The sequence below is a fragment of the Puma concolor genome, chromosome B4, assembly GCF_028749965.1.
Source record: "Puma concolor isolate L17-30 chromosome B4, mPumCon1.1.hap2, whole genome shotgun sequence".
Taxonomy (NCBI): domain Eukaryota; kingdom Metazoa; phylum Chordata; class Mammalia; order Carnivora; family Felidae; genus Puma; species Puma concolor.
This window is the reverse complement of record NC_141673.1, coordinates 88,575,151-88,595,046: the sequence shown is the minus strand read 5'-3', so window position 1 is coordinate 88,595,046 and position 19,896 is coordinate 88,575,151. Positions and strand designations below refer to the sequence as shown.

The window sequence follows — 19,896 nt, the reverse complement described above, 5'->3', positions numbered from 1 at the left end:
AAAGATAGCTTGTGTGAAACTCAGAAAGAATGCACACATGGCCTTCTCAGAGTACTCAAGAGACAAGAACTTGGTTTGGACCTTTCTGGGTAGTACTGACTAGAGATAGAGGTTTTCAGTGTGATTCTGGTCATCCCAGCCTCAGGAGGTAGCACAAACTCATACATTTACAAGCAGGCATGCACACCCAAACTTATACACTCTCATGCACTCATCAAATATACCTATTGCACAGAACTTGAACTGACCACTGTAGATTTCCCCACAGGTGCCCTAAGTAAAAATTGCCAGTTGGGAACAAATTGATTAACTTTTAGTGGAGACAGGTACAACATATTCCATATTAAAGCTAATTGAAGTTTGTTGGTTTAATTGAAATAGATACATATGTAGCATTATCTGCATTAATATAATAATTTTAGGCAGAGGGGCCAAGATGGTGGAACAGCACAGAAGTTTTTTTTGCATCTCTTGTCCCTGAAATATAGCCAGATCAACACTAAACCATCCTGCACACCTAGAAAATGGATTGAGGATTAACACAACAATCTTCACAACCTGAACCAGAGAACTCAGCAGTGTGCAGCACAGAGAGGAGAACTGGGGGGACAGAGAAGCCATGGAGGGTAGGGAGCTATTTTTGCTTGCAGAGAGAGGATGAAGATGGCAGTAGAGTATGAAAGCAGCTGGAGAGAAAAGAAAGAGTACACAAGGGACTGAACAAAAAAGGGAAAAAGGAGAAAGGAGAAGGTTTAAATTCCATTAAGACTCTATAAACAGGGAGTGCAGAGTCTGAAACTCTGCAGATCGATAACTGGTGGAGCTCTGATGGGAAGTGTGAATCCCCAAGAGTGGAGAATGATGTCTGAGGGGTCCATGGGCCACATGGGGAGAGGCAGTTCCCCTGCTGGGAGGATATTTAGTAGAGGCTGTGAGGCCATCCCATAGGCAAAGTTCCCAGCAGACCCCAGAAAACAGCCACATTGGCTGGTGCTAGAATGAGGACGTTAAGGGGGGAAGCCTGGTGCCAGATGTGTGTTGTAATTTTCCATAATCCCTGAAATGCTGCTGCTACACAATCGTGTGAACTTTTTCCAGGGCGGGCTGGCCCCCCTGCCACAGTCTCTGGACACTGGCAGAAGCTCAGTCCTGAGAACGTTCCTGGGTGTGGCTGGCACCTGGCCATTGCTCAGTGAGACTCTCCCCCAGAAGGTCTGAGATGGTCAAAGCTGCAGTCCCTCAGAAGTGAGGGGTTAGGAAACACAGCTGCATCTGAGATAAAGCTCAGGAGGAGGATGCTGCCTGACAACCTGATTGCTTGGTCATAGACAGTGTAAAAGCAGGGAGTGGATGGAAGCCAGAGACACAGGAAGGGTGTGTGATTGCTGGTCAGGGAGAGCACAGAGTTCTGACACCAGAGAATGCGTAGCTGGGTGACATTATTTTCACCTTTCTTGCGCATGCGCACACACACCTACATATGCCACTACAATCCACCACAGTAACCTAAGCAGCGCCATCTAGTGGAGAACAGAGTCCTTACACTAAGCCCTGCACAACTGAGCCAACCTCACTCTTCAGGAACACCACAAGTCTCTCTGCCTCCATAGTTTATGGACTATAAAATTCTTTGTAGTTTGACTTCTAGGGGAAAGCGATGTAATTTCAATCATATTTCAGTCTCTTTGCTGGTTCATCTATTCAATTTTCTTTTCTTTTCTTTTCTTTTCTTTTCTTTTCTTTTCTTATTCCCAAATATGGAAAGAGAAAAAATTTATTTTTATTTTCCATTTTATTAGAAGTATTTTCTTTAATTTTTTCTACTATACTTTTTTTAGTTTTTTTGCAAATTTTTCAAATACTATTTTACTTCCATCATTTCATTGTATTCTATTTCATTGTATTCATTTTTTATAATTTTCATTTTTTTCTTTCTTTTTTCCCTTTTCTTTTGTTTGTTTGTTTTTTATCTTTCCCTTTTTTCTCTAATCTAGCAAGCTCCTTTCAACAACCAGAGCAAAACACACCTAGGATCTACCATCATTTATTTGATTTTTTTGTGTTGTTTTAATTTTTTTAATTTTATTTTTTACCTTATTTCTTTTATTCCTTCAAAATGATGAAACAAAGGAATTCACCCCAAAAGAAAGAGCAGGAAGAAATGGCAGCCAGGGAATTAACCAACACAGATACAAGCAAGATGTCTGAAACAGAATTTAGAATCATGATCATAAGAATACTAGCTGGGGTGAAAACAGATTAGAATCCCTTTCTGCAGAGATAAAAGCTAGTTAGGATGAAATAAAAATGCTATAACTGAACTGTGATCTCGAATGGAGGCCACGGTGGCAAGGATGGATAAAGTAAAGCAGCAAATCAGTGATATAGAGGACAAATTTATGGAGAACCATGAAGCAGGAAAAAAAAGAAGGAGACTAAAGCAAAAGAGCATGATTTAAGAATTAGAGAAATCAGCGTATCATTAAAAAGGAACAACATTAGACATAGGGGTCCCAGAAGATGAAGAGAGAGAAAAAGGGGTAGAAGGGTTATGTGAGCAAATTATAGTGGAAAACTTTCCTAACCAGGGGGAAGACACAGACATCAAAATCCAGGAAGCACAGAGGACTCTTATTACATTCAACAAAAACCGACCATCAACAAGGGATATCAAAATTTGTCAAATTCAAATCACAAAATACTCAGGCAAGGAAAGAAAGACATCATTAAAGCAGCAAGGGAAAAAAAGTCCTTAACATACAAGAGAAGATAGATCAGGTTTGCAGCAGACCTATCCACAGAAACTTGGCAGGCCAGAAAGGAGTGGCAGGATATATTCAATATGCTGAATTGGAAAAACATGCAGCCAAGAATTCTTTATCCAGCAAGACTGTCATTCAAAATAGGAGAGATAAAAATTTGCGTTGGGTAGTATAGACATTTTAACAATATTTGTTCTTCCAAATCTATGAGCATGGAATGCTTTTCCATTTCTTTGTTTCCTCTACGGTTTCTTTCATAAGTGTTCTGTAGTTTTCAGAGTACATATATTTTACCACTTTAGTTAGGTTTGTTCCTAGGTATCTTATGGTCAACTAATCTTTGACAAAGCAGGAAAGGATATCCAATGCAAAAAGACAGTACTTTCAACAAATGGTGTTGGGAAAACTAGATGGTTACATGCAGAAGAATGAACCTAGACGACATTCTTACACCATATGCAAAAATAAATTCAAAATGGATGAAAGACCTAAATGTAAGACAGGAACACATCAAAATCCTAGAGTGGAACACAGGTAACAACCTCTTTGACCTCAACTGCAGCAACTTCTTACTAGACACATTGCTGAAGGCAAACATGAACTATTGGGACTTCGTCAAGATAAAAAGCTTCTGCACAGCAAAGAAAACAATCAACAAAACTGAAAAGCAGCCTATGGAATGGGAGAAGATGTCTTCATTTCTGATTAAGCGTTAGTATCTAACATCTATAAATAACTTATCAAACTCAACACTCAAAAAACAAATAATCCAGTGAAGAAATGGACAGAGGACATGAATAGACACTTTTCCAAAGAAAACAACCAGATGGCTAACAGACACATGAAAAGATGCTCAACATAACTCATCATCAGGGAAATACAAGTCAAAACCACAATGAGATACCACTTCACACCTGTCAGAATGGCTAGAATTAACAACATAGAGAAAAACAGATGTTGGCGAGGATGCAGAGAAAGAGGAAACTTCTTGCACTGTTGGTGGGAATGCAAACTGGTGCAGCCATTCTTAACAATATGGAGGTTCCCCAAAAAATGAAAATAGAACTACCCTATTATCCAGCAATTAAACTATTAGGTATTTACCTGAAGGATACAAAAATACATATTTGCAGGGATACATGTACCCCGACATTTATAGCAGCATTATCAATAGCCAGACTATGGAGAGAGCCCAAATGTACATTGAGTAATGAATGGATAAAGAAGATGTGAGAATACACACACACACACACACACACACACACACACACACACACAGTGGAATATTACTGAAACATCAAAAAGAATAAAATCTTGCTTTTTGCAATGACATGGGTGGAGCTAGAATGAATTATGCTAAGTGAAATAAGTCAATCAGAGAAACAAAAATATATTATTTTACTCATATGTGGAATTTAAGAGACAAAACAGATGAACATATGGGAAGGTGGGAGAGAAGGTGGGGGAATCGAACCACAGGAGATTCCTGATGATAGAGAACAAACTGAGAGTTGTTGGAGGGAGGTGGGTGGGGGATGGGCTAGATAGATGATGGGTAATAAAGAGGGCAGCTGTGATGAGCACTAGGTGTTGTATGTAAGTGATGAATCACTGAATTCTATCCTAAAACCAATATTGCACATTAATTGTGCAATAATTAATTGCATATTAAACTAAAATTTAAATTAAAAAAAGGCAAAGTTTCCTTGGATTGTTGCTCTGCTCTTAATAAGAAATTCTATAGAAGATTTTTTTTTTGTTTCCTTTGTCTGCCAGAAAACCAATGTTTCTATGTTTTGCATTTATCTGGTCTTTGATTACTTAAGAGAACTAAAACTTCTCAATAGTAAAGGAGCTAAGTTATGCTAACAACTATAAAACTTTATGGAGAACCTCTTATTGCCAGCTTCATTAAATAGATAATTAAATATTAAGTTTTATAATGATCTGTAATCCTATTTAGGTGTGTGCTTTAGAACTTTCTGAGGTTGAACAAATTTCCTAAGATTCGAATTCTCAATTAAATCTTTTTGAATAATCAGGCTGATTCATTTGGTGTGTTAATTACATGGGAAGCATTATCAAACACAATGATAATAAACCTTCTTAGGTTGTGTTGTATGGGTACATACTTTAACTGTTCTAGAAAATATAGGAAATTCCTGAAGTTTTATTTTTTAATGTTTACTTATTTTTGAGAGAGAGAGAGAGAGAGAGAGAGAGAGAGAGAGAGAGAGAGAGCGCAAACAAGGCAGGGGGTGGGGGAGGGGACAAAAAGAGAGGGAGACACAGAATCTGAAGAAGGCTCCAGGCTCTGAGCTGTCAGTACAGAGCCTAATGCAGGGCTTGAATCCATGAACTGTGAGATCATGACCTGAGCTGAAGACAGACGCTCAACAGACTAAGCCACCCAGGTGCCCAGAAATTACTGAAATTTTAATATTTTCAGGTATAGGGTCATCACTTGATATTCTAATTAGGAAATGTGTTCACGGAAATACTGGATTTCCTCATCAACCGCATTATAGTGAACTCTCATCAGATCTTGAACCATATCCATTTTTTAGTGTTTCATTATTTATATTTATTGTTCTGATGCTCTTGCAAAATGTGTTTTGTCTTCAAGGAAATTCATGTAAAGGATTTTTGACAGATATAGGGTTTTGATATCTTTAAAATCACAAAACTAAACTGGGTAAGACTTTCTGGAACTAATGGAAAATCTCATTCAAACAGAACAATAATTAGTAACATGAGACTGTATGAATTGAGGAAGATGATTAGTTTTTGTGATTCTTGTTGGAAACTGCTGGTTCTGTACATCGGCTCTATCAGATCTAAAGAGACTTTCTTTTAAGATATCTAAGACATGATAAAATACTGTTTTGTGAGAAAATTTAACAATTTTAGCTTTTCTCTCTACCTGAAACACTCTAGAGCTCAGGTACTCCTGGTATTTTTTTCTTTCAAGGCAATTGCAGTTGTCTGCATAAGTTCAACAAGAATCTGTTCTCCTTATAACGGGACACCACTGGAAACATTAGTTACTTCACAAGGGCTTTGACATAATGTCATGTTTGAGAGAGACATGCATAGACTCAGATATGACCAGACAGGTTTAATGAACTAAGGTTGACTTTATGAATCCAATAAAGACCTTTGGAAGTGTTGGCCTGATGGCTTCCTTACAGAGCTCCCAGCAGCCTTACCAGGTGAGTACAGAAAGTAAAGAACATCGTTTCCTGGCAGGTTCATGACACCTCAAGATATTTGGGGGATCTCTAGAAGAATTCACCCAAATCTACAGGTATTAGAGGCAGGTATTATGTCAAGTATTGGGCTTGTCTTCAAGCCTGGAGAGGCTTTTAAAAGTTCAATCTACAGATTCCTTATGAAAAGTTCCAGTGACTCATGTTTGAAAGAATATATAAGGTCAATAACTATTCTTGCTGAGTTTATGTAAATAATCAGGTAAACTTTGTTAAAATGGGACTTGTTTTTCAAATAAAATAGTTTTAACTTGGCTCTCTTTGGAAATGAGGGTGATTTTAGAGAGAAAAATTATGTTTCAATAATACACTTTTGTGAATGTTAAATTCTAGTTCTGATTAATTAGATTAACAATCTTTGAATGTTTGTTGTCTCCCTAAGCTAGACAACTTGAGGGAAACTTCAAATACTTGCCACAATAGTTCACGTATAGACAATCTTCATGCTTGTCACTCTATGGGGACAATAACACCCCATGGGCATTTGATTACTTGAAGAACTGAACAATAGGATAGACTCCCAAAAAATTGGGTAATTCGGCTATCACCTTGACCAGATCTATGTGACTGGGATAACCAAATTGCTCCTTAAAATCTGAAGTGTACCTCACTCCTTGGGGTAACTGTGAACTTGCAGAAGTAGTGGATGGCCCCACTTTCCTTATGACTGGATAGAGGATGCACTTGGAAACACTCATATTCCCAGACAAAACTTCTCCCACTTCCAATGAGTCCTCATAATTATTATATTGTTAAGGCTAGACATAAGGCAAAGAGGGCTGCGTGATCCTTTAATCTAACCAAATTTTTTGTAAGTCTCTGTCATGTGCACCTCAGCCCCATCTACTAGGGAAGATTGATCAGCAAGAATTTCAGCTACTTTTTCAGTGTCTATCAGGATCTTCCTGATGCCTGGCCAACCATGCCTCTTGCTGTGTCCAAAGCCCACTTTCTCACAGATGCTTCCCTTAAATATCATCTTCCTCTCTCTTCAAAGTTGGAGTCATAGATAAAGAAGGCTGAGAGGAATAAGAGAAGTGAAATGCCCCAGAAAGAAAGCAAGAAGAACTGGCCATACAGGGAGTGAAGAGGAGTTACAAGGATGGGAGGGAGTGGGGGAGAAGTTGCAAGGGGAGAATCAAAAGACTGAAGAAGCAAGAGTAGAGGGAGTGAAATGTATAGGACCTTGTCCCCAACTCTACCAAGGAGGCCAGGGCCTTTGTGAGGAGGGAAACATTTGCTCTTGAGCTACCAACCAAACTATTTTTTAACAACAGGCATCAAGGCTCAGTAAAGGTGTGAAAGTTCCAGGTGCAAGTCTCACATTCCTGTTACCCACTCCCAAGCCTTTCCTAAGATGACCACTGCTCTGCAGGACACAGAAACTAAAACTACCAATTGTGCCAGGAGGAGGGGGCCAGGAAAGTAGTCAAGGGAAGACCCTGAAATGAAAGAACTAGGTGAAGGCTGCCAGGAGGTTAGCAGACTGCATGCTCTTCACAGCCTTCGTTGTCTTCAACCTTGGAGCAGGGATCCAGGTATGGCTTGGGAGGGTGTCTCCAAAGTAACTCAGGAGATATCTTTCCCCTCACTCAAAGCCTGAAAATGTTGACTTGGTCCACTATGAAGCACAGAGCTTAGAACCCACTGAGACAGAGGTGGGAGATGAAAGGGAGTCTCTATGACAGCAATTTGCCTCTCTCTATGTGTACTTCTGTCTCCATCTCTCCTAGCTTCTCACATACTGGTGCATCATTTCAGAGGCTTCCACTTTGATTTGTCGCCATGTGTCTAGCAAGATAAAATCTCTTAACGCCTGTTGTGCTTGCCAACTCCTAGGCTGGAAAAAAGAGGGCAGGATCCATCCTGAGGCAAGGGGAGGGCCCTGACTTCTTCTCTGCCTAAGGCAGGGGGAAGGTTGGGAAGTTGGACTAAAGAAGAAACCAGTCCTAAGGCTGGGTTGACAAAAATGCTTCCTGGTGGGAAGGCTGTTCTTCTCATTCTGTTATTAATTTTATTATATTTTTCTTCAGGTTAGAAATTGAATTAACTTATAATCATAGAAGGGTAAATATATGACAGTGACTATAAAGGCCTTTCCAGACCTCCCTATTTAAAGAATATTTCCTATTATTCTTTATCACAATACCAAGATTATTTCCTTTGGATGTTTATTATACTCTGTAATTACTTGAACTATGGTTTTTTTTGCTTATTCTCTATTTCCCAAGAGAAAAAAAAACCTATATTTGAATGACAACAAGAATGAATGATGAATAAATATGGTATATGTGAACAAATCTACTGGTTGGATAAAAATTTCCTTATAATATGATCCATACCTGAAAGTATCATGTCCAGACCTATATTAATAGTATCCTTAATCAGTATTCATAATGACCCTATTCTACATCTCTATCCATGGCTTCTTTCTCTACAGCTGTACACCATGCATGAAAGTTATTTAACAATTTTTTAGCTCTGTGTTAAGCCCTATGGAGGAATATAAAAATATACAGGATGCAGTTTACCCACTCCAGAAGCTTACAGTTGAATGAAGGAGAAAGGGAAGATACAGTAACACAACTGAGGACAATGAGCTATGGTAAGACTGACATAAAGGAGCAGAGGAAGTCAAAGGAAATAAATTTCTTCTTATGTGGATTATCCAGGAAAGCATGGGTAGGAGGTAATATTTAAAGTGGACTGTGATCATTGTGCAAAATTTTAGTAGTCAGAGGTTAAGAGGAAGGAATACCAAGGAAAAGACATAGCTACTGAGAAGGATTTCTTGACTTTTGGCATCATTTGATATTGAACTTCTCTTGATCAATAGAGAGTGAAGTACAGAGACCAGTAAAATTCAAGAAAAAGCTGCAAAAGCTGGAGACTTTGAATACAGAAAACAGGACCCAGGACCTGATTCCCAGCTTCTTTTGCACCTGGTCACACTGAAGGGATGTAGGTTTCAAAAGAGACAAGATATCCATTATGCCTCCATCTATATGTCTCCCATCTCTTTTCTCCCCCCACTGTGTTCTTTATTAACAATGAAATTATTTCTTAATATAATCACTGAAAGATCACAAAGCACAGAAAAGCATATTCTACACAAATTAAGTCAGGTAATTTGCATACCTTGGGAAAGGAAGAAATCTCTCCTCCTTTCATCTCTATAGTCAATTTTCCTCCACCTTCTGACATTATATGTCAATAAATATTTGTATTTTCTCCTTCTCTGGACAAGAGATGCTGTGAAATGTCTGATGTAAAGTAAAGTTTATCATAAAATCCCTCATAAAAAAGTCCAGCAATGGCATTGAAAGGTGGGGGAGGGGGTTCCTGTGCTGTGTCTGCCTTCAAACCACATGCAGGTCATACCACCTCCTGCTTCCAGGAGCTTTGCTGCAGGTTTTCTAAAGATATAAACAGAGACATTCAACTCCTCTTACCTTGCATCTGTCAAATTCATTGCTTTCTATGAAATTAGTTTAACAAAGTACCAGTTTCTCATAATGTCAACTCTAGTATCCTTAGTATATTTTTAATTCTCCTCTTTCTGGGATGACTCAAATAGTCTCACGTGGAAGTAAAGAAGTAAATAAAGTGGCTTCTTTTATTATCTTCTGGCAGGGGGTTGGAGGAGAGGAGATGGTTACCTGGGTGGTGTACATACAAGAGTGGCTGTGTATTAGGCTAGAAAGTAAAAGACAGGAAGGGATTGCCTTGTGGCTGCTACTTCTCTTTCTCTACAAACCTCTTCTGATTGTAGAAGATTTATAGGAGCTCCAAGAAGCCCAGCATCTTCACCATAAACTTCACAGAAGAAAACTCATTGAGTTCCCCCTTGAAAGGAGATGAAAAGTGAAAATCAGGATTTGGTACAAACTCACAGACCAGGGCCAGGAAAGGAAGGAGGTCAGTTCTTTATAGCTAGTTGAAGTCCTTCAGGATTTGTGTACATACACACACACACACACACACACACACACACACACACACACACACACACACAAACATGCATGCACATAGGTATGCACACACCATACCCAAATACTCTAACAAATATGGTCATGTTTATAGTCCTACCAAGAAAAGTGTACCCCTCCTCCTTGTGTACACCACTCTCTGGTGCTTATTTCCACACAAATTCAATAACATATGTCCACATATCTGGCACATACACATGACTCTCAATGAGGTGCTTTATGAACATAATATATTGAGCCTCACCCCCTTTCCAGACTACAGGGTGGGGCACAGTGAAGGTTAATGAGAGAATGTATGAGTATAAGCTTGCATTTGTCACTAAATGTGTCTCTGACTACATGCCACAAAACAAATATAAATTTTTTTCATTATTCACTATTTTGCATTATCCACTGTCTTTCAATTATCTCTATACCACCAAGTTTCAGTGATCATCTATCCCTTACTGAGCTGCTACTTCATGAAGAGGGGTTAGTGGCATGAGCTTTGCTCAACCTTGGTACAAATGTTAGCTTCACTACTCACTTTGCACAAATTACTTCACTGTTCTTTGTACCTTTCTGAGACTTAGTTTCAAATTTTGTAAGGTAAGCATAACAATACTCAAATCATACACTTTTGTATTAAATAGGTGATCATGTGAAGTGTTTGGAAAAAAAGTATAGGCTATAGTACTCAGCAAATGATAGCTATATTTTTATCATCACTTTGTTGGCATTGGAGATACAAAGAAGTAATACATAAAAGAGATGTTTTCTCTTCAGAGGTTTTTAAATCTCATCAATGACACAAGATAAATACATGGAGAGAGGAAGAACATGGAAACCCATAGCTGTTTATTTGAGTCCAAACATGCAACTTATTCTCCTAAATCAAAGCCCTGTTGACACTTTGTAGGAGATTTGGATGCTCTAATAAGATTTTTATTCTGTAATTCATCACTCCCATGCCTCACAGACTAACATACACCACATGTCTATCCTAGCTTTTCACTTAACAAGTTGAGTGGAGAACTCTTGGGATAAAAAATATTTTGAGAGTGTATTTTCTATATTTCCCTGTTTCTGGGCAGGAGACCACCTGAGGCATTCCAAACCCTAGTGAAACAGCCATGCACACAGTGAGAGTGCCTGCACCTTCCCATCCCTCCCTCCTATGGAAGACCCCATACTTAAATATAATAGAAAACACTGGCCTTTCTATGCCAGCCATAAAACCCTGAGTGCTTCAAGAAAGATGCATACTTTCCCAGGCTGGACCCAGTCTCATCTTCAAAGATCCCCTGAAATCAGGTAGAGCAGGTTGGGCTTTCTATCAGTTTCACTACTTCTGGCCCCTCCCCACATCCCATGGGAATAGATGGAACAGGACCATGGGAGGACATGTCAGGCATTCTCGTGCCCTGGGACATATTTTCCCTGTTGCTCTTTGAATGAACAACTGTTATTACTGTTGGGTCTACAGGAAGGGGAGAAGCTACTCCTTGCCCTGAACATGACTCCACTCTGATAGAACAGACAGGACAGTCACCAGGACTCAGGCCTAGCTACACAAAGGCAAAACTAGAAGTGTCTGAGTACAGTTCTAGATGGGGTATGGATCTAGATAAACTTAGATATAGTTCTGGATGGAGAGAAATGCTTTTTTTCAAGGAAGTCTCCCAGAAAATAGTTTTCAAGGACTAGCACAGTGCTAGCCTGAAAGGAAGAAAAATTTTCTGTACCAGAGAAATGTGTAAGGCCCAATTCAATTTAACATGAATTTATTATATACTCATTATGTTCCTGAAGCCCACCTGGATGCTCTGGGGGAGTAAACAAGATACACTCCTTGGGCCTCATGGGTGGCTCAGTCAGCTAAGCCTCTGACTCTTAATTTTGGCTCAGGTCTTGGTCTCAGAGTTCATGGGATCAAGCCTCTCTTTGGCTCTGCAATGACAGCACTGAGACTGCTTGGGATTCTCTCTCTCTCTCTCTCTCTCTCTCTCTTTCTCTCTCTCTCTCTGACCCTTCCCCGCTCACTCTCTCTCTCTCAAAATAAATAAAATTAATAGGAAAAAAAAGATACACTCCTTACCTGTGATCTACAATCAGGAACAAAATAAAGAAAATAAAGACACTCAGATAACTGTGGTACTTTATTTTTTCATTCCAGCTTTACTAAGGTATAATTGACATAAAATTATAAAATATTTAACATGTACATTGTGGTGATTTGATAGACATATGCATTGTGAAATGATTCACTATGATTTCTTCACTGTGAAAGGATTAAAGATGGTATTTTAATCTAAATGTTAGATTATCAAAGGTACCTTTGCTTTCCTCACTTCATCTTTACATGTGGAGGAACTTCAGCTGGAGCTTTGGTTTTCAAAGAGTGATCCCTAGGACCTCAGCATCAGCATCTCCTGAGAATTTGTTAGAAGTATAAGTTTTGGGCTCCATCCAGACCTACTGAATTCCAAATGCTAGGGGTGAGGCCCAGCAATCTTTGTTTTCACAAGCCCTCCAGGTATGGGACACCTGCTGAAGGCTGAGTACTACTGAGCACAGAACTATTCCTGGACTCACTCCACCTCTGCCTCCCTCACCATGACTTTCATTAGTGAGTTGAAGAGACAGACAGCACTGGGAATATCCAGCTCAGCCTCTTCCAGTTTTTTGTTGATTTTCTTTTTTTATTTAGTGCTAAGTTGCCCAAAGGACAACTCCCTTGCTCAAACAAGAGAAAATCTAATAAAAGCAGACTCTCTCATGTGGTAGGAAGCAGGTGGTTCTCAGCACTACTAGGGATGAGGTTCTTTGAAAGAATTAACAAAATTGACAAACCACTAGCCACTTTGATCAAAAAGAAAAAGGAAAGGACCCAAATAAATAAAATCAAAAATGAAAGAGGAGAGATCACAACCAACACAGCAGATATAACAATAATAAGAGACTATTATGAGCAATTATACTCCAATAAAATGGGCAATCTGGAAGAAATGGACAAATTTCTAGAAACATATACACTACCAAAACCGAAACAGAAAGAAATAGAAAATTTGAACAGACCCATACCCAGTAAGGAAATCGAATTAGTAATAAAAATCTCCCCCCAAAAAAGCATCCAGGGCCAGATAGCTTTCCAGGGGAATTCTACTAAACATTTAAGGAAGAGTTAACACTTATTCTCTTGAAGGTGTTCCAAAAAATAGAAATAGAAGGAAAAATTCCAAACTCATTCTATGAAGCCAACATGACCTTGATTCCAAAACCAGACAGAGACCCCACTAAAAAAGGAGAACTATAGACCAATTTCCCTAGTGAACATGGATGCAAAAATCCTCAACAAGATATTAGCCAACCGGATCCAATACATTATATATATATATATATATATATATATATATGTATGTATATATATGTATATGTACATATGTATATGTACATATATATACATACATATATGTATATATGTATATATTCACCACAACCAAGTGGGATTTATACGTGGGATGCAGGGCTGGTTCAATATCTGCAAAACAATCAATGAGCTTCATCACATCAAAAAAAGAAAGGAAAAGAACCATATGATCCTCTCAATAGATGCAGAGAAAGCATTTGACAAAATACAGCATTTTTCTTGATAAAAACCTTCAAGAAAGTAGGAATAGAAGGATCATACCTCGAGATCATAAAAGCCATATATGAACGACCCAATGCTAATATCATACTCAATGGGGAAAAACTGAGAGGTTTCCTCCTAAGGTCAGGAACAAGACAGGGACCTGTCACCACTCTCACCACTGTCATTCAACATAGTATTGTAAGTCTTAGCCTCTCCAATCAGACAACACAAAGAAATAAAAGACATCCAAATTGGCCAGGAGTTCAAACTTTCACTCTTCACAGATAACATGATACTCTATATGGGAAACCCAAAAAATTCCACCAAAAAAGTGTTAAAACTGATGCATGAATTCAGCAAAGTTGCAGGATATAAAATCAATGCACAGAAATCGGTTGCGTTCCTATACACCAACAATGAAGCAACAGAAAAAGAAATCAAGGAATTGATCCCATTTACAATTGCACCAAAACCCATAAAATAGTTAGGAATATATCTAACCAAAGAGGTGAAAAATCTATATGCTGAAAACTATAGAAAGCTTATGAAAGAAATGGAAGAAGACACAAAAAAATAGAAAAAGACTCCAAGCTCCTGAATAGGAAGAACAAATATTGTTAAAATGTCAATACTACCCAAAGCAATCTACATATTCAATTCAATCCCTATCAAAATAACACCAGAATTCTTCACAGAGCTAGAACAAATAATCCTAAAATTTGTATGGAACAAGAAAAGACCCTGACTAGCCAAAGCAATCTTGAAAAAGAAAACCAAAGCAGGAGGCATCACAATCCCAGACTTCAAGCTATACTACAAAGCTGTAATCATCAAGACAGTATGGTACTGGCACAAGAACACACTCAGATCAATGGAACAGAATAGAGAACCCAGAAATGGACCCACAAATGTATGGCCAACTAATCCTTGCAAAGCAGGAAAGAATATCCTATGGAATAAAAATAGTCTCCTTAGCAAGTGGTGCTGGGAAAACTGGACAAAGACTTGAAAAAGAATGAACCTGGACCACTTTCTTACACCATACACAATGATAAACTCAAAATGGATGAAAGACCTCAATGTAAGACAGGAAGCCATCAAAATCCTCGAGGAGAAAGAAGGCAAAAACCTCTTTAATCTTGGCCGCAGCAACTTCTTACTCAACACATCTCCAAAGGCAAGTGAAACAAAAGCAAAAATGAACAACTAGGACCTCATCAAAATAAAAAGTTTCTGCACAGTGAAAGAAACAATCAGCAAAACTAAAAGGCAACCAACGGAATGGGAGAAGATTTGTGAATCACATATGAGATAAAAGGTTAGTATCCAAAATCTATAAAGAATTTATCCAACTCAACACCCAAAAAACAAATAATCCAGTGAAGAAATGGGCAAAAGACATGAATAGACACTTCTCCAAAGAAGACATTCAGATGGCCAACCGACATGAAAAAATGCTCAACTTCACTCATCATCAGGAAATGCAAATCAAAACCACAATGAGATACCACCTGACACCTGTCAGAATGGCTAACATTAACAACTCAGGCGATGACGGATGTTGGTGAGGATGTGGAGAAAGAGGATCTCTTTTGCATTGTTGGTGGCAATACAAGCTGATGAAGCCACTCAGGAAAACAGTATGGAGGTTCTTCAAAAAAACTAAAAATAGAACTACCCTAGGACCCAGCAATTGCACTACTAGTTATTTATCCACGGGATCCAGGTGTGCTATTTCAAAGGAACACATGCACCCCAATGTTTATAGCAGCACTATCAACAATAGCCAAAGTATGGAAGGAGCCCAAATGTCCATCGATGGATGAGTGGATAAAGAAGATGTGGTGTATATATACAATGGATTATTACTCGGCAATCAAAAAGAATGAAATCTTGCCATTTGCAGTTAAGTGGATGGAACTGGAGGGTATTATGCTAAGTTAAATTAGTCGGAGAAAGACAAATATTATATGACTTCTCATATGACGACTTTAAGAGACAAAACAGATGAATATAAGGGAAGGGAAACAAAAATAATATAAAAACATGGAGGGGGACAAAACATAAGAGACTCATAAAAATGGAGAACAATCAGAGGGTTACTGGAGGGTTTGTGGGAGGTGGGATGGGCTACATGGGTAAGGGGCACTATGGAATCTACTCCTGAAATTATTGTTGCAGTATATGCTAACTAACTGGGATGTAAATTAAAAAAAATAATAATAATTTAAAAAAACGAAATAAAATATAGCCTCATTAATGTCAGAGGCCATTTTCATCTTTTTTATTTCAGTTTTTTCTAGGTATTTTATTTCTAATATACAGGATTATTATATGCTCCATGTCTACTATATAATGATTCAACAATTCCACACATTTCTCAGTGTAATTAAGACAAGTGTGCTCTTGGGAAGCCTGGGTGGCTCAGTCGGTTAAGCATCTGACTTCGGCTCAGGTCATGATCTCACAGTCTGTGGGTTCGAGCCCCGCATCGGGCTCTGTGCTGACAGCTCAGATCCTGGAGCCTGCTTCCAATTCTTTGTCTCCCTCTCTCTCTGCCCCTCACCTGCTCATCCTTTGTCTCTCTCTGTCGCAAAAATAAATAAAAACATTAAAAAATTTAAAAAAAAGACAAGTGTGCTTTTAATTCCTTTTATCTATTTCACCTATTCCCCTGCTTACCTCCCCTTTGGCAACCACCAGTATTTTTTTTCCTGTATTTAGGAGTCTGGAGTGGATTTTTTTAAATTTTTTTATGTGTTGTTTTCCTTAAAGATTGTTTTATTTCTTAAATTCCACATAGGGTGAAAACATATGGTATTTGTTTCTCTGACTGACTTATTTTATTTAGCATTATACTTTGTAGGTTCATCCATGTTATTAAAAATGGCAAGATTCCATTCCTTTTAGTGGCCAAGTAATATTCCACTGTGTGTATTGGGTGAGTAATATTCCATTGTGTGTGTGTGTGTGTGTGTGTGTGTGTGTGTGTGTGTGTGTGTATCTCACACCTTCTTGATCCATTCATATATCAATAGACACTTGTATACTTTGGTTGCATTCATTTCCTGGTTTTGGTATATAATGCTGCAATAAACATAGGGTTGCATATATCTTTTCAAATTCATGTAACTAAAAAGCTTTTGCAACAGAAATGGAAACCATAAACAAAACAAAAGGCAACCTACTGAATGGGAGAAGATATTTCCAAATGATATATACAAAAAAGTTTAACATAAAACACATAAATATCTTATATAACTCAACACCAAAAAAAACAAATAATCCAAGTAAGAAATCCAAATTAAAAAAACAATTCAGCATAGGACATGAATTGAATTTTCCCAAAGAAGAAATAGATGGCCAAAGACATAAGAAAAGGTACTAGCATCACTAATCATCAGGAAAATGTAAATTAAAATCACTGTGAGATATATCTTTACACCTGTAAGAATGGATAAAATAAAAAATACAAAATAACTAGTGTTGTTGAGGAAATTGAGAAAAAGGAGCCCTCACACATTGTTGGTGGGAATGTAAATTGGTACAGCTACCATGGAAAGCAGTATGGAGCTTCCTCAGAAAATTAAAATACATACCATACAATCCAGTAATTATGCTACTGGATGTATTTTAAAGTAATCCTTATACCCAATGAGGAGCTCAATCTCACCACTGTGAGATCAAAAGTTGCATGCTCTACTGACTAAGCCAACCAGGTGCCCCTCCCCCAGCTACTGAATATTTAACCAAATAAAATGAAAATAATTTTAAAATTTTTAATATTTATTTATTTTTGAGAGAGAGAGAGAGAGAGCATGCACAAGTAAGGTATGTTCAGAGAGAGAGGGAGACACAGAATCTGAAGCAGGCTCCAGGCTGTGAGCTGTCAGCACAGACCTGACGTGGGGCTCAAACTCACGGACTGTGAGATTATGACCTGAATCAAAGTTGGATGCTTAACTGACTGAGCGACCCAGGCACCCCTAGTTTTTTTAATATTTTTTTAAAAGCCAGTAAACTATAGACATAATTAACAAATATACAAGTAAGAAATAATAAAGAAGAAAGAGCAAAGCCACATCCTTCATTCCACAATAAATACAGAGCTCTATTAGTGTTCCCCCACATCAGCATCCCATGGGAGACCTAACTTTCTATGTGCTCAAAAATACACTCCACTATTATGCAAAGGGACCAGACTGCATTCAGGTGTTATTTTATCAAGCAGAATATGTACTGGCACTGCTGAGTTCAAGGTCTACAGTTTTGGCCTTAACTTAGGTGGGGTTAATAGACCAGGCTGTGCTGGATCCCATAGCTGAAGTAGATAGCAAACCCAATCAGCGTCCAGACACCAAATCGGGCCTAGGTGGCAGCTGTCATCTGCATCATAAGGTAAACATTCATGAAGATGCTCAGTAGTGGGAGAAGAGGCAGAGCAGGGACCTTAAAGTGAAGGGAACTGGAGCTCTGAGGCTGTCTCCAGACGACCCCAGTAAGCCCAGTGATGAGCGCCAGGAGCAGCACAACCACTGAAATCCACACTGGGTCTCCAGAAAGCAGAATTGGCCACTGGGCCAGCACCAAGCCAAGAAGAATTAGCAGCAGAGCAAGCAGTGCGGAGCAAACACAGACAACCCGGCCAGAGAGTGGAGTGGGGGTGGGGCTGCCTGGAAAAAGTAGTCCTTGTAGAGTTAGCCTCTCTGCTGCCGGTCCATTCTCCTCCTGAACCATTGGTTCATTTCCTCCACTCTGCTGATATCGAAGGATGAGAACACAAAGAGCAACCAGGGAATAAGCTAGCAGAGACTCAAGTGACCTGAGGTCCACAAGATCAGTGAGTTCCAAGAAGAATGCCATGTTTGCTGCAATAATACTAAATATCATAGAAGCCATGATGCGGGAGTATGAGCCAGTACACACTCTAGCAAGGACAGGGAACAGGAGGCCATCTTTTGCCATCATGTGTATCAACCGACGAATGGGGAACATAAAGCTCAAAAGGCTGGCAGAAAGACTACAGAAAAATCCAAAAGCTACAACATAGTACGCAGGTACCCAGCCAATAAGGAAAAATGCCTCAGGCAAGGTGCTCCCACGTTGAAGCTGATAGTAAGGCACCATAAGCGTAAGTGCTGAGGAGACACCAAAATACAGCACAAAGCAGATGAACAGTGAAATCATAATGCCCATGGGGATAGAACACTGGGAATTCTGCTCTTTCTTGACTGTTGTAAGAACGATGCTGAAACCTATAAATGCATAGAAACAGGTAGCTGTTCCACGGAGAATCCCCTCAAAGCCAAATGGCACAAATCCTCCAGAGCCCAGAGGGCCCAAGCTTGAGGTGTCATTGAGTCCAGCTTTTACATAGTCGTCTTCTGTGAGTTTCAAGTTTTGCAGGTCTCCCTTAATGAAGCCAGAGATGATGACAAAACCAAGAACCAAAAGTTTCACCAATGTAATCACTTTGGCAACCAGGAAAAATGTATGAAATGGCAGTCTGCAATTCGATGAGTAACAACATTAGGCCCCCAACAATGAAGCCTAGATATTCTGCAAGTACTTGGGGAACATGAGGTGAGATGTTCTCATTAAGAGTCTGAGCGATCTGGTTCCCAATCAGGTTGGCAAAAACTAAGGTCCAGGCACAGGCCACAATGGCTGTATCAGCAACAAAGGAGAGGATGAGGTTCCAGCCACTGAGGAAAGCCCAGAGTTCACCTATAGTGACAAAGCTGTAGAGATATGCAGAGCCAGAATGGGGAACCTGGGTACGGGCACTAATCTCTGCATAGCACAGCCCAGCCAACACAGAAGATAGGCCAGCCACCAAAAAGCAGATCACAATGGATGGCCCTGCTTGACTGCTAGCCACCTCACCAGCCAGGACATACACACCTATACCCACTGTGCGGCCCACACCGAGGGCAACTAAATCCAGAGTGCTCAGGTGGATTTTAACTTGAATCCCATGCTCTGTTGGCGTATTTTTGCATACAAGCTTTTGAAAAAATCTGCGAAGTATCTGATACAGCATTCTAGCTGGAATTGAAGAAGATTCTAGGATCAGACAGCTGTATCAAGCCCATGTAGTCTGGGATCAGTCTGGGATCATGTTTGGTGAGGCTGAATTAAGCTAAGTCGAGTTGGGGCTGCCACAGTCCATTGGTCAGGCCTCAAAGATCCTGTTTTGTATTTCTTCTGGTGTCTGTCATCCCTCCAAAATGCCTAAATAAACAATAAATTCATACTGAACA

At 39.2% G+C, this 19,896-nt stretch overlaps 2 pseudogenes across 2 annotated transcripts in view; both read right to left on the bottom strand.

The window, feature by feature from the left end:
• Positions 1-19,896, bottom strand: part of LOC147579277 (cationic amino acid transporter 3 pseudogene) — a 489,600-nt pseudogene that overhangs the window by 62,752 nt on the left and 406,952 nt on the right. The window lies entirely within an intron of this gene.
• On the bottom strand, positions 17,460-19,883 carry LOC147579280 (cationic amino acid transporter 3 pseudogene; annotated as a pseudogene).